Source organism: Lepidochelys kempii, chromosome 9 (genome assembly GCF_965140285.1).
Source record: "Lepidochelys kempii isolate rLepKem1 chromosome 9, rLepKem1.hap1, whole genome shotgun sequence".
Classification (NCBI taxonomy): domain Eukaryota; kingdom Metazoa; phylum Chordata; order Testudines; family Cheloniidae; genus Lepidochelys; species Lepidochelys kempii.
This window is the reverse complement of record NC_136388.1, coordinates 82,170,035-82,185,409: the sequence shown is the minus strand read 5'-3', so window position 1 is coordinate 82,185,409 and position 15,375 is coordinate 82,170,035. Positions and strand designations below refer to the sequence as shown.

General features: G+C 44.2%; 1 protein-coding gene across 3 annotated transcripts in view; it reads left to right on the top strand.

The window, feature by feature from the left end:
- The window catches only part of NEXMIF (neurite extension and migration factor), a 231,004-nt gene that overhangs the window by 159,702 nt on the left and 55,927 nt on the right, over nucleotides 1–15,375 (top strand). For all 3 annotated transcript variants that reach the window (XM_073361123.2, XM_073361120.2, XM_073361121.2), the window contains exon 2: nucleotides 8,965–9,103. The gene's annotated coding sequence lies outside the window, so the exon portion shown is untranslated. The remainder of the gene's footprint in view (nucleotides 1–8,964; nucleotides 9,104–15,375) is intronic.

Here is a 15,375-nt window from a genome sequence, read left to right as displayed (position 1 = left end):
CATCTGTCTGAAGGTCAGTCTCTGTCCATATATAGACAAAAAGATACACTGATAAAGTTAGATTCTTTTTCTGTAATTTCATCGTGTTTTTAGCTGCTGGGGTTCGGCATGGATGATTGTCGGGATTGCAATTCCCAAGATCCTTTCTGCCCCCACCCTTCATAAACGTGCTGTAATGAGCTTCTGACAAGGGAAGGTACAACAGACCTCTGGGAAACTCTTCCAGGCACACAGATTTTTCCAGGGAGGAATGATGGCACAAAAACAGACATTGGAATGCATCCAATGAAGTGAGCTTACGAAAGCTTATGCTCAAATAAATTTGTTAGTCTCTAAGGTGCCACAAGTACGCCTTTTCTTTTTGCGAATACAGACTAACACGGCTACTACTCTGAAACCAGACATTGGAAGGTTAGATTTATTTTCAAACTGGCGTGCACATGGCCAAACCTGTGAAGCTGTCCCTGCCTTGAGGGCTGTCAGCCTGCTAAAAAGGCCAACAGCACTTGGTATTCTACTCAGATTAACAAAGGCAGCAACAACAAAAATAACCTCTCCTAATTTCCCTTGAAGGATTTTATTTGTATCTTCTCTCTATAGATAAAGTAGCACTTTCATAATGGGACCTATATGTTGGATGGCAGCTAAGGCAATAAAAAAAACAGCCAAAGTGCTTGTTTGCAATGGATGTTTTCCTACTTGTGGCTGTTGTGATAAGCAAGTTGGGGGAACTCTCTTTCAGATGTAGTTTTGATGTGCACTGGAAGTTAAACTTCAACTTGAGACTTGAAGATTGTGACTTTCAAAGGAGTCTCAGGGTATGGCTACACTGCAATCGGGGTGTGTGTGCAGCACATGTCGACATGCCTAAGCCACTTTTAATCTAACCAGAGGAGACGTGGGGGGCCCGAAGCTAAGCACCATTACCAATGGTAGTGGAGCTGTGGCAGCACAGATGTCAGGGCGGGCTCGCCACCTCAGTAAGCACCGAGTGTCTCAGCATGGCTTGTACAGCCTGCTAGGAAGCCCATGCTGCTGTGGCTTCATTGCTCTTGGTACCAATGCTAGCTAGATTAAAGCTAGTGTCTACAGGTGTTGCGATCACACTTCTGGTTGCAGTGTAGACAAATTTTAGGAGATTTATGTGCCCAAGCCCATTACATCCAGTGGTATTTGGGCATCTACTACTCCTTTAGACTATTTTGAGAATCACAGTCTAAACATTTTCACAACTAATTTAGTGTTGGTGAAAGGTACTGAACTGGCAGGAGACCTGAAATTCTTTATTCAGCAGCAAACTAGGTTTGGCACAGACAAGAACAGTGGAAATGTCCCTCACGTTTGTTTATTTGTATTATCATAGCATGTCAGAGCCCTAGTCATGGACCAGCACCCCATTGTGCTAGTGATGTAGAGACATAGAACAAATAAACCATCCAGTCTGACCTGCCTGCATGCTCATATTGTTTTTTACTAAGAGTAGGAGGAGATTTGCATCTCCATGACCCATTCAGTTCTTAGCATCTCTATTGTGTGTTGTTATTTCAAAACCTATTCACTGGGAGAGGATTGAGACCTCTAAACTCCTTCAGATACATCAGTGAATAGCCATTAGGTCATATCACTGCGGACCGGAGCTGGACTCAGACTAACAACCTCATGGTGAAAGACCCTGTATCCTGTTACCAATTCCCTGGGACAACCAGTTTCCAAACATTACAGCTAATATTATGAAAGCTAGATGAATCTTTGGGGGAGCAGGCGTAACCCCAGGTCACAGGAATGTGGTTAATTAAGTGTGTGGGTTCAAGTTATAGTACTTAATCTTCTGATGTTCTTTTTACTAGGGCCATTTGTGCCTTGGGTTTCAGATGTATCAGATCCATCTTTCCATCTGGCCTATTGCACACCAACTCCAATCATCATAACTGCTTTCTTAACTCTCTCCCCCAAATCAACCCTCACTTAGGACTCTGGACTCTGACCTTTCATTTAAAATAGCAGATACCAAAAATATATTCTTTAGTCCCCGTGGGAGCTTTTCTGCTTAGTTCAGCTGCTCCACTGGCTCATTCATCCCATTGCTCCTTTGGGTTAATCTAAAGCCACAAACATGACCCATCCAAAGTGACCCTTGTGATGATCTTCAATCAGTAACATGAGTCACATGCTAACAATGGCCTCTACAGAAATTCCTAGGGGTAGAGCAGAGACTAAGGGTAGATCTACACTATGAAATTAGGTCGACTTTATAGAAGTAGATTTTTAGAAATCTGTTTTATACAGTCGATTGCGTATGGCCCCACTAAGCGCATTAGGTCGGCGGAGTGTGTCCTCATTACCGTGGCTAGCATCAGCTTACAGAGCGGTGCACTGTGCGTAGCTATCCCACAGTTCCCACAGTCTCCGCTGCCCATTGGAATTCTGGGTTAAGCATCCAATGCCTGATGGGGCAAAAACATTGTTGTGGGTGGTTTTGGGTACATGTCGTCAGTCGCCCCTCCCTCTGTGAAAGCAACAGCAAACGATCATTTTGCGCCTTTTTTCCTGGGTTACCTGTGCAGACACCATACCATGGCAAGCATGGAGCCCGCTGAGTTCACCGTCACTGCTGCTGTTGTGAGCATTGTAAACACCTCATGCATTATCCTGGACTATATGCAGAACCAGGCTAAGAGATGCCAGCACAAGGAGGATTTTGAAGAGGACATGGACACAGACGTTCCTGAAAGCATGGGCTGTGGCAATTGGGACATCATGGTGGCAGTGGGGCTGGTTGATACAGTGGGACGCCGATTCTGGGCCAGGCAAACAAGCACAGACTGGTGGGACCACATAGTGTTGCAGGTATGGGATGATTCACAGCAGCTGCAAAACTTTTGCAAGTGTAAGGGCACTTTCCTAGAACTCTGTGAGTTGCTTTCCCCCACCCTGAAGCGCAGGAATACCAAGATGAGAGTTGCCCTGACAGTTGAGAAGTGAGTGGTGATAGCCTTGTGGAAGCTTGCAACGTTTGACTGATACCAGTCAGTTGGGAATCAATTTGGAGTGGGCAAGTCTACTGTGGGGGTTGCTGTGATCCAAGTAGCCAATGCAATCATTGACGTTCTGTTATCAAGGATAGTGACTCTGGGAAATGTGCAGGTCATACTGAATGGCTTTGCTGCAATGGGGTTCCCTAACTGTGGTGGGGAGATAGACGGAATGCATATTCCCATCTTGGCACCGGACCAGCTTGCCAACCAGCACATAAACTGCAAGGGGTACTTCTCAATGGTGCTGCAAGCACTGGTGGATCACAAGGGACGTTTCACCGACATCAACGTGGGATGGCGAGGAAAGGTGCATGACACTCGCATATTTAGGAACTCTGGGCTGTTCGAGCAGAGGCAAGAAAGGACTTGCTTTCCCAACCATAAAATTACCGTTGGGGATGTTGAAATGCCAATAGTTATCCTTGGGGACCCAGCCTACCCCTTGCTCCCATGGCTTATAGAATCCCAGAGTTGGAAGGGATCTCAGAAGGTCATCTGGTCCAACCCCCTGCTCAAAGCAGGACTAATCCCCAATGTTTGCCCCAGATCCCAAATGGCCCCCACCGGGATTGAACTCACAACCCTGGGTTTAGCAGGCCAATGCTCAAACCACTGAGCTATCCCTCCTCCCACAAAGCCTTACACAGGCAGCCTGGACAGTAGTAAGGAGCAGTTCAAGTATAAGCTGAGCAAGCGCAGAATGGTGGTAGAATGTACCTTTGGACATTTAAAAGCTCGCTGGTGCTGTTTACTGACTAGGTCAGACCTTAGCGCAACCAACATTCCCATTGTTATTGCTGCTTGCTGTGTGCTCCATAATATCTGTGAGAGTAAGGGGGAGACATTTATGGTGGGGTGGGAAGTTGAGGCAAATCACCTGGCATCCAATTTTGAGCAGCCAGACACCAGCACGATTAGAAGAGCACAGCTAGGTGCGCTGCACATCAGAGAGAGGCTTTGAAAACCAGTTTCATGACTGGCCAGGCTATAGTATGACAGTTGTGTGTGTTTCTCTTTGATGCAAACCTGCCCCCTTTGTTGATATTAATTCCCTGTAAGCCAACCACCCTCTCCCCTTCGAAACAAAGTAACTATTGTTTTGAAACCGTGCATTCTTTCTTTATTAATTTAAAAAAAAATGAGATAATGGACAAGGTAACCCGGATGGGGTGGGGGAGGAGGGAAGGGCAAGACCACATTGTTTTTTTGTAGTCACACTAACAATCAGACTGTTTGAATGACAGCCTTCTGTTGCTTGGGCCATCCTCTGGAGTGGAGTGGCTGGGTCCCCGGAGCCTCCCCCCATGTTCTTGGGCGTCTGGGTGAGGCGGATATGGAACTTGGGGAGGAGGGCAGGCGGTTATACAATGGATGCAGCAGGGGTCTGTGCTCTTGTTGGCTTTCCTGCAGCTCCAACAGACGCTTCATCATGTCCGTTTGCTCCCCCAACAGATGCTTCATCATGGCCGTTTGCTCCCCCATTAGCCTTAGCATCACGTCCTGCCTCCGCTCTTCGTGCTCACTTAATTCTTTCCTGGCCTCTGCCACTGAATACTTCCATGCATTAAGCTGTGCCCTATCAGTGCGGGAGGACTGCATGAGCTCGGAAAAACATGTCATCGCAAGTCCGTTTTTTTCACTTTCTAATCTGCGATAACCTCAGGGACGGAGATGATAGGGGGAGCGTAGAAACATTTGCACCTGGGGGGGAGATAAAAAGGGAGAGTAAAATTTAAGCTGATACATTTCTGAAAACAAAAGGGAGACTCTTTCACAGTGAATCAAGCAATTCACAGTAGACAGCACATGTGCTTTAGGTACAAGGTCGCATTTTGCCTTTTATATTGAGCACCTGCCGGTATGGTGACACATCACACACAACATCACACACACACACGGCTGGGAAACAGAATGCAGTTTCCAGGCAGCCATGGTAAGCCTTTTGGTATGTGGGGTTGGCTTCTTATGCCTTCATAACATGTGACAATGTTTTCAAATTGCAGCGTCATCCTTTCCCAGAGCAATCGATGAGTTGGGTTTCGCATTTAAAAGGAGGGGCTGTGGTTTTCAGGTGGATGTGCAGCACACACCTCCCCCCACCTCTCCACGTGGCTATTCTCTGGGATGATCCCTTCTCTCCTCCCCCGCCGCGTGTCTATTCTCTGGGATGATCCTTCACCCCTCCTTCCCACCGCGTGGCCATGGGATGTTCCCTTGTAGCCAAGCACAAACAGCCCAGCATGAACAGGGTCCTTTTACTGTTCTCTTACAAAATTTCCCCTATTTCAACCAGGTGACCATGAATATCACTCTCCTGAGGCTAACACAGAAAGATAAAGACCGTATGTTGCTTGAATGCAACCAAAACCCAGGACCATTTGCTGCCCTGTTTTGTGCTGCAATGATTTCAGAATTCTTGCTACTGGCTTGGTGTGGTAAAGTGTCCTACCCGGAGGACGAAATAAGGCAGCCCTCCCCAGAAACCCTCTGCAAAGGCTTTCAGAGTACCTTCAGGAGAGCTTCATGGAGATGTCCCTGGAGGATTCCCACTCCATCCCCAGACATGTGAACAGGTTTTTCCAGTAGCTGTACTGGCCGCGAATGCATCCCAATTCTTCAGGGCAAATCAAACATTAAACACTATTGCTTTTAAACCCTGTACTGTAGTTACAAATGTGCACTCACCAGAGCTGCCTTCTCCTGCTTCAGGGTTGGGGATCCCGCCTTGGGAGGGTATTGGCTCCAGGGTGGTGAAAAGGTCTTGGCTGCCAGGGAGAATGGATTCACCACTTGCCTGCTGCACATTCTCCTCCTCCTCCTCCTCTTCCTCATCCACAAAATCCTCCTCCCTGTTTTGTGAGACTCCCCCCTTGCAGGTGTCCCTGGATAGTGGTGGGGTAGTGGTCCCCCCCCTAGAATGCCGTGCAGCTGATCATAGAAGCAGCATGTATGGGGCTCTGACCCAGAGCGACCGTTTGCCTCCTTTATCTTTTGGTAGGCTTGCCTGAGCTCCTTAACTTTCACGTGGCACTGCTGTGTGTCCCTGTTGTAGCCTCTCTCCACCATACCCTGTGCGATTTTGGCATATATGTTTGCATTTCTTCTTTTTGATCAGAGTTTGGCCTGCACAGATGCTTCTCCCCGTATAGCAATCAGATCCAGTGTCTCCCTTTCGGTCCATGCTGGAGCTCGTTTGCGATTCTGGGGGGACTGCATGGTCACCTGTGCTGCTGAGTGCTGCTGAGTTCGCCACGCTGACCAAACAGGAAATGAAATTCAAAAATTCCTGGGGCTTTTCCTGTGTATCTGGCTGGTGCATCGTAGTTCAAAGTGCTGTCACAATGGAGCACTCCGGGATAGCTTCCGGAGGCCAATACCATTGATTTGCATCCACACTACCCCAAGTTCGACACAGCAAGGTCAATTTTAACGCTACTCCCCTCGTCGGGGAGGAGTATAGAAGTCAATTTTAAGAGCCGTTTAGGTCGACAGAACGGGGTTGGTTGTGTGGACGCAGTCACTTTTAAATCACCCTAACGCGGCTAAATTCAAGCTAATCCCATAGTGTAGACCAGGGTTAAGTGTGCTGCTTTTTCCCTGACTTCTTTTTAAGAAGACCTCTCTCTGGGCATCAGGTTTGTCTGTTTTCCAAGGGTATTCACATATATACACCTACACCCATTAAAAACATGTGGGAAATTATAGCTTCAGTTTTCTGCTGTCCATGAGTAATTCAAATTACCTACCTTTTTTAGCTTTACCTTTTATCTAATAGCTTGGGAGCAGGAGCAATGACAGCAAATCTGGAAATGATTCTGATGGGTGTGCAGGTTCCCTGAATTGTTTGTAGGTGGTTCCACACCCTCAACCCAATTGCCCCAACGCGCTATTCTGTATTGTAACAGGAGAGCTAAAAATCTCACTAGGAAAATTAGTGAGACTGCAAGCATTCCCTTTAATAGGTGCAGTAAGGTGCTACCAGCTTTGTCACCTCTTTCAGCAATTATTAGGCTGAGGGTGTCTTTTTTAAGATGTTTAAATTATTTATTCTCTGTACTAAAAATTAAAATGTGCAGGGAGTCTATATTACTTATGCTTATAGTAACACTTCTGTTTAAAAGCAGTAAGGTGGTAGTGTGTTCCAGCAGATAGGGCGCTGGGTAAGAAGTCAGGAGGCCTGGGTTCCCAGCTCTGCCCGTGACCTTGGGGGAGGCACTTAACCTCAGTTCTTCAGCTGTGCTTGAGCTTCCCCGTTCTGTCAAATGGGAATGGAAAGCTTCCCAGCTTTGAAAGTGCTTTGAGATCTATTGAAAAGTGTTGTGTTATGTAACCATTAGCTGTTTATTGTGAGCACTGTTTAATAGTTCTGATTGTACATTTTCTAATGGTGTCATCTGTAAATATGGTGCCGTACAGTGCAAATCAAGACAATCCCTACCACTAGTGCCTTACAACCTAACTTAGCCAAGGACATATGTAATTTGTTGTTGTCTTTGGAGCTGTGTATATTAATCATGGGGTTGGGGGGGAAACGACTCTGTGCGTGTCTCAGAGATTTTAATGGGATACAAAAGGTTGGACAGTTTTAATGACATCAGATAACACTGAAAATCAGTCCTTTCTCATCTCCATTCTTCTTTCAACCATCTAAAAATAAAGTTACATTTTAAGGACCTAAAACTGTGCAGTAGAAAAATAAATCATGATTGCTGGAGGTCAGTGTCAAGGAAATAGCCCAAGACGTTTCTCCCAGTCACCCCATGTTGCCTTAAGAGTCCAGGTGTGAGCCAAGCGTGGAGAGAGGGCTGTAGATGTAAAAATGAATCTTCTATCATACATCAAAAATGTATTATTGTTTCAGACTCTCCCCCCCCAAAAAAACCTCACGTTTATTTGTACAGCAGCTGTTTACCCTGTAACTTTTTATAGCCCGATTGTCTGTCTGTGTGTTTAAATAGATGCATGGGTCTGTAGGTATTTGGGGGAAATAATCACTTGTAAGAAATTCTGCAGTTAAAGTAGATGGTGTGACATAAACTGAAGCTTTGGGGCTACTTATGGAGCCCTAAATGTTGTCCATAGTTAATTTCACTCCACAATATGCAGCCTTTTGTTGCAACAAGATTTGGACGAATGCTTGCATTTGATGCCTGTTGACATTTGAATGTAGTGCGGAAGAACCTTTTGTCCATTTGCTGGGGGGTGGGGGAAGAGCTGAAATAAAGGTTCCAGAATTTTCTGCCCTTTGGCCTGACTCGAGCGGTTTCCCATACCTACCTTTGCTCAATGAATAGAGTTTATGAAAGCCTTTTGACACAGATTGGTTTGATCTTGCCCTGGGCTCTAAGCATTAGCTCAGTGTCCAGCAGTTCCTTTCTGTTCATCTTTTTTTGTCTCTTCAGCTCTTAATTTTCCTTTTGCTCTCTCAGTATGGCCCCTATTGTGCCACTATATTTGTTCAGCAAAAAATGTGTAGATGGTTTCTTCTGCCACCCATGCTGCTTAATAAATTGTCCTGCATGAGGTGCTGAAGACCAATGCACCTCATCCTGCTATTTCATCTCCAGATGGTGGAGTACATCTCTATACCTGCCTAGAGAGGGCAAGATCTGAGGGCAGACCCACTTCTGCACAGTTGCCCAGCGCACTGGCTGGCATCTTGCTAAAGAGCAGCAGAAGCTTCCTTTGCTGGCCTTTTAAAAGCTGGGTTTTTTTGTTTTGTTTTGTTGTATTTTTTACAAATCACTCTTCCCCCTCTCCCTCCAAATAACTGACAACTGCATTCTCCTTGATCCATGTGATATTTGTATGCGTGCATAAAAACAATAGAAAGCATTGCATTGATGTAGGTGCCAATAATTGAATTTAATCTGATATGTATGTGCATAGGGGACTATTTTGCACTAAATCACTTCTCTTTGTTTTACAGTCTCCTTCATCAACAAGTATAAACCCTTCCACTCTCCTCTTCAACTACCCAAAGACCAAATTTGGAAAAAGTAACCAAAAGGGAGGCCCACATCTTAAACAGAACAGGGAAAGTGGGATGGTGTTGAAATAATTTAAGGGTAAGTGACGCTTTTTATCCTCTTTTCCTTCTCTCCCCTCATTTTAACATGAGGTCTAGAAGACAGGCTAAATCCTTGGTGTTGAGTAGAGGGTAATATAGAGATGAGCCATGAAACAACTTAACTTGTATGTATTACTAAGGTGATGGCGTGACTGAAAACAACTGTTCTCACAAGAAACATGATGATGTGGTTTACGTGGATGTCATAATCTTGTCATAATCTTGAGGAAACCTTTACAAAGAGGGAGTACTTCAGAGCTTTGAACTTTCTCTTTTTTTACACAGTTTTGCTGTGTGTTTTTCACTTACATTGCAACTCGGATGTGGAAGAGGGGTAACTTATCATTAGCATTTTATTTGCATTTTGTGGAATGTTGTGACTCCCTATTCTGATATCTTCCACTGTTGTGGTTTTTGGTAAATTTTTTAATGGCGGAATCTAAAAATGAATGTCTTTCTCACTGCATCAGTGAGAGATAGTGTCTTTTAATTATCAGATGTCACTGGGTCTTCCAAAAATGCTTTCAAAGGGATAAAGGATAGTAAATGAATCAGCTTGCATTATGCATCAGATCAGGGTGCAATCTAACTGGAAATATACATCTTAGGAGACTTATTTATACTGAACTTTCCTTTCCGCATAAAAGGAAAAAAATCAAGATATAATAATGATTTATTACCCCTGCCTTTGTAAATCAGGAACCTGTCTGAAATAAAGTTGCTAGAAAGCATTATTTAGGATTAGTGGTTTCTAAATGTTGGAGAACAAATTTTCAAAGGTGAAACGAGGTATGAGCATGCAAATATCTATATTTCCTCACATATCCATTCATAGGTAGCTAGGTTGCACAGTTGTTCACGTCAAAAATTTTGCAATATGTTATTGGGTTTTGTGCTTCATTACTACTATTTTTGTAATGCTTGTTCATGAAAAATTCATAGCTGGGAGGGGAACTTAAATCCCTGCTTCAAGTCAAAAAAGGAAAATATGGAACTGGAAAGGTAGACCATATCATTTTAAGAAACATGATTCCTAAATTAATCCTCATCTGGTATGCCATCTGTGGCACCTATCTCAATACAAAACTCTTGGGTTTATATCTCTTTAAAGAGCTCTCTTCTAACTGGCTGCCTGAGATTTCTGTGTTGCTAATAGGAAATCGGTTTTTTTTGGTCTTTGTTATTTCTGCACCAAGTAGGCTATAGGGACAAATGCAAGAGTGCCTAGAAAATATGAAAGAAAGCAGGACTCCATTTGGTCAGGTGATTAGCATGTGCCAACGTAGTGCTATGTGACTAACTTCCAGAAAAAGCCAGTAAGTGATTATATTTCATACGAATGTATGCTTGGCACCTCCTGCAGCTGCTGCACTGATGGTGCAAAAGATTGACTGTGGATTTTCTGCCTGATTTTTGGGGTACAGTCAGCTAGTTAGATATCTAAATAATTTAATTTGTGAGTGCAAATTTAGAGAACATTTAAAAAAAGGTGGCCCATTTGGATCCTTGGTGAATCCATGCCCTGGGAAATCAAGTGCAGGGTTGTTCCCTATTGTACATTTTCTAGAGCTTTGTCCAATATAGTTTTAAATATCCTGAGTAATAGGGTCTCCCCTACTATCTCCCTGAGATGAACTATTGCACTCTGTGTGTGTCAAAGAGAAGCAGGGAAATTTCCTTTTCCTGCTTTTAAACTTTCTCTTCTCTGATTCTAAACTTTGGGTTGCTTCCTAGCTATTTCTAGAGAATGCATCTCTGTGTGTGTGTGTATGTGTGTGAGTGTAATTTTTTACATTTCATTCATTGTACCACATGGTATTTACTTCTCTCCTAAGCTCTGAGACCTCTGTGTTCTGTTCCCTCATCCCCAAGTATTTCACAAATATGGCACCTGTGCAGGAAGCATTTAAGCCTTTGCTTAAATGCCCTTCCTAAAGAGGGATGCTTTCCTGAATCAGGGCCTCTATCACGGCTTGGCATTGCCTTGTGACTTCCCTTACTCCTGTTTCCTTCAGGGAAGCCAGTAAACCCTGGGAGCCTTTTCTTTGCTCGTTGGGAAGCTATCTGATAACTGCAGGAGAATCTGAGGGGCTTAAGAATCCACAAAGAGGCTGGGGTGCCAGCTGCACCATCCCTCCTTCATGATGGTTTCACCACAGTGGAGAGAAAGTGCATTCACTTTGCTGTTTCTCTTCATTGGTGATGTCATTAATGTACTGTAACTACATCTCCAGGGACACTCATAGACGCTCATCTCCTACAACACTCATAGATTGAGGTTATCCAGGAATTCAGTACGGATGGTGAAATATTACAGGTTTATTGCCTTTCCGTTCATTTTGTTCTCATGCCTTTCTGCCTGGCTGACTCATTGCCATTCGGCCTCTGCTTGCAATTTCTATTTGCTGCAGTAACGCCCACTGGACAAGACAAGGGTGCTTGCAAACCACTGATGCCTGCAACCAGGTCCTTTGGCGTTTTTCTTCTCGCTAGATCCTGGGGCTGTGGTAGTAAAACACTGCAGTTACAGAGAGTCAAATGTTAGACATGCCATTTGCCAAAGCATGAAGTAGGAACAAAATACTAACATGAGCCCTAAGCAGAAGAAATGCATGTTGCATGAAGCCCTGACAGCTGCCAGATTTAGGAGCTTGTGAGAGTTCTCACTTCTGAGAGAGCCCTGCAGTGAGGACAGAGTCCAAGCATAGGCTCTGGCGGCAAGAATCTCCTGATTGACGGTAACGACCTGGATGGGGAAACGATGAGAACTGGTCGGGTGCATAACCAGTTCCCAGGCCATTTTAGTCTCTTAGTTTCTGCTTAAGAACTGTTTTTCCTCTCTTCTACAGCAGTGGTTCTCAACCAGGGGCCCCTGTGGGGCTTCAAGCAGGTTTCAGGGGGTCTGCCAAGCAGGGCCAGCATTAGACTCTCTAGGGCCCAAGGCAGAAAACCGAAGTCGCACTGCATGGGGCTGAAGCCCGAGGCCCTGAGTCCTGCCACCCAGGGCTGAAGCTGAAGCCTAGCAATGTGGCTTTGTAGGGGCCCCTGTGGCATGGGGCCCTGGGCAGTTGCCCTGCTTGCTACCCCCGAATGCTGGCCCTGCCTTTTATATGCAGAAAAATGTTGTTGTGGCACAGGTGGGCCATGGAGTTTTTATAGCATGTTCTTGGGGAGAGGGGGGACTCAGAAAGAGAGAGGTTGAGAACCCAGGGCACTGAAAGGAGCAAGTTGTGTCATGGCCACTTGTTGTGGAATCATTGGATCCAAGAACAAATTTGCCAGTTTGACTAATGGTGTAGGCGCATCTTTTCTGACAGGAAGAACTGAGAGCCCAGCCCACCAGCATAGAGCCTAACCCCATTGAAAGACCAAATAGCTACAATTAACAGCTGTATGTTCAAGACAAAAATTAAAAACTAAATTTCACACCTGTTTATTCTATGTAGTTGCAGGAGTGTGGATCAAAATCAATAACCTACCTATTCATTTTCTTTTTCTGTCTCTGTCTCTCACACACACACACACACACACACACACACACACACACACACACACACACACACACACACACACACACACACACACTTGCTTTCACAGCCTTTCTTAGTAACACTGGCTAGTTACTTGATAACTTTATTACCCTTTGTAACTGTTTTAAAAATCATCCCCTAATTGCTTCAATTATTTTTTATCCCAATCTCTAGATTCCTGCATTATTTGTATGTTGTTCAGTAAGGTTTGAGAACTGCAAACAGTTTTGCCTGAATCAGTTTTTGATATTTCTTGTAAATTTCCAGCCTTGTGATGGATACATGATTTCTCTTTCAGATGGGGGTGGTTTCAGTCATGTGGCATTAGCACTAGCCATTTCATAGGCAAGTACATTTCAAATTTTTCCTTAAAATGAAGATCACTGACTCTCAACCTGGAGAAGGTCTCTCACTTACACACAGGACTAATATCTTGCAGCATGACTCTGAATGCAAATACTTTAAAAGCAGCACAAAAGGTCTAATTAAAAAACCCAACCAAACAGTACAAATTAAAAAATCCCCACAAAAATGGAGACATGGAAGCACTTAAAATACTTTGATGGGATGTACTGCATTAGCCAGAGTTGTGATTTTGATTTTTAAGTTCTGATTAAAATTCAGCAGCTGTTTTAAACAGAAGAGATGTTTAGATACTGAAAACCTCAGCTTACGGCTTTATTTTCACAGCAGCATACATATATAAGTGAGGGGGCCATGATGCACATACCAGCGGAATACTCCTCTCTGGCTTATGTTCTGTTTCTTTTGAAAGTCTCTCCAGCTTAGCAAGGGCCTCCGATTGTTACATTGTAAGTGGTTGCTGCCTCCCAAACAGTCTGTTACAGATGGGAGGGATGACAAGTTCCAATGTCACTGCACAGAGGCAGAGAACACGTGATCCCAGCCAACTCTTGCAGAAAGATAATGAAGAGATAAGAAGCATCAATTCATGATATTCTTGCTAGGACCCCAGTGAAACTGCTGTTTGTTTCTCAAACAATTACTTCAAGTTGTGAATTGGATTGTGTCTGTACATCTTCTCTTGATGCGTGAAAATAAGGCAGTGCCAGCAGGAAAAAAAATTATGTGGGATATGAAATGATAGATGTCCTAAGGGATAAAATTAATCAGCCATTTAGGGTGAGGGGAGATGTGTTGGCAATAAATACTCTGCATCTGACTTCTTTTGACATGCAAGAGGCTGGTTTTGTTTTGAGGGCTTATCCCATTAAGAATTTTCAAATAAAAATGGGAATATTGACAAGGTGAGTTTCCTGCTGACTGAGAAGAATGGTGCTAAGTCATCCTCCTTGTCCACACTTATCAAGAAGCCAGAGCTCAACACTGCCAAAACAGAGCTCTTAGTCTTCCCCTCTAAGCCCTTTCTGCTGCCGCCTTTCTCAATCACAATGACCACAATACGATCACATGATCACAACACCACCACCCTGCCTGTCACTCTGGCCCCTAACCGGGGTGTCATCTTTGACTCAGACTTCTCTCTAGATCCTCACATCCAGACTGTGTCTAAATCTTGCAGATTCTTTCTACATAACATCTCTAAGATGCAGCTTTTCCTCAGCTAAAACTCTCATCCAGGATCACATCATCTCACATCTCCATTACTGCAACATCCTGTTCTCTGGCTTTGATCAATGCAATCTTGCCCCACTTGTATCCATTCAGAATGCTGCTGCAAAGCTCATTTTCCTGTCCCATCACTTTGACCACATCACCCATCTCTGTGCATCCCCTCACTGCCCCTCCTCGTTGTCCTTCACATCAGACATAAGATGCTTGTCTTCACTTTTAGGACTCTCCACAGCCTATCACCCCTCTATTCATCATCTCTCATTCCCTGCTGAGGTGTCTGCTCCAAACTCTGATCAGCCCATGATGCCCGCCTCCATCACCCACCTGTTTAGTTTTCAAACATTCACCTTTGTGCTTTCTCCCTTGCTCCCCATAAGTGTCTGCAACGCTGCCTCATTATCCTTCAAATCTCTCCTTAAAACCCTTCTTTGCCACAATGCCTACAAGAACCTTGATGATGGTTAGGCTGCTGATCTACTGAGACCACTGCCTATCATGTTGACCAATATTTTTCACATTTTTGCCTTGTACTATTCCATCTGCCTGTATCCATCTGTTGTTGCTAGTCTTGTACTTACACTGTAAACTCTTTGGGGGCAGGGACTGTCCTCTTGTTCTGTTTGTACAGCGCCTAGTGCACTGAGGTCCTGGTCTATCACTAAGACTCCTAAGCACTATGGCAAGGCCAATAATAAATAATAATGGATTGCTTGCTTTGAAGGGTTGCCCAGCACAGGACATGGAGTGTAGCTTTTGTGTGGGAGAGGTTGTCAGTCTGCCTTAGAATGGGGGACATTTTAAAATGCAAATAAATTGTTAGGGTATTTAAATCTTAAGAGTTGTTCTTTCCAAAGTGGCTGGGTTAGGTTTGGAAAGCAAACCATCACATTGTCTAACCCTGCTCTCTCCAAAGCAACCCATCACCGTGGTGTTTAGGTGTTAACTAGGTCCTGCCTGACTGGTGTAGATTTGTTCTCCCGTTCCTCTTTCACACACTGCTTTTTTTTTTTTAAAGAACTTTGTGAACAAAACCTTGTCAATAATACCACACAGTAGTTAAAAATACTATTTTCTTTGTTTCTAATGGTTTGTACATTATCTTATTTAACTTGTGCATACAGTCTGTCCAAAACCAAGCCTGATA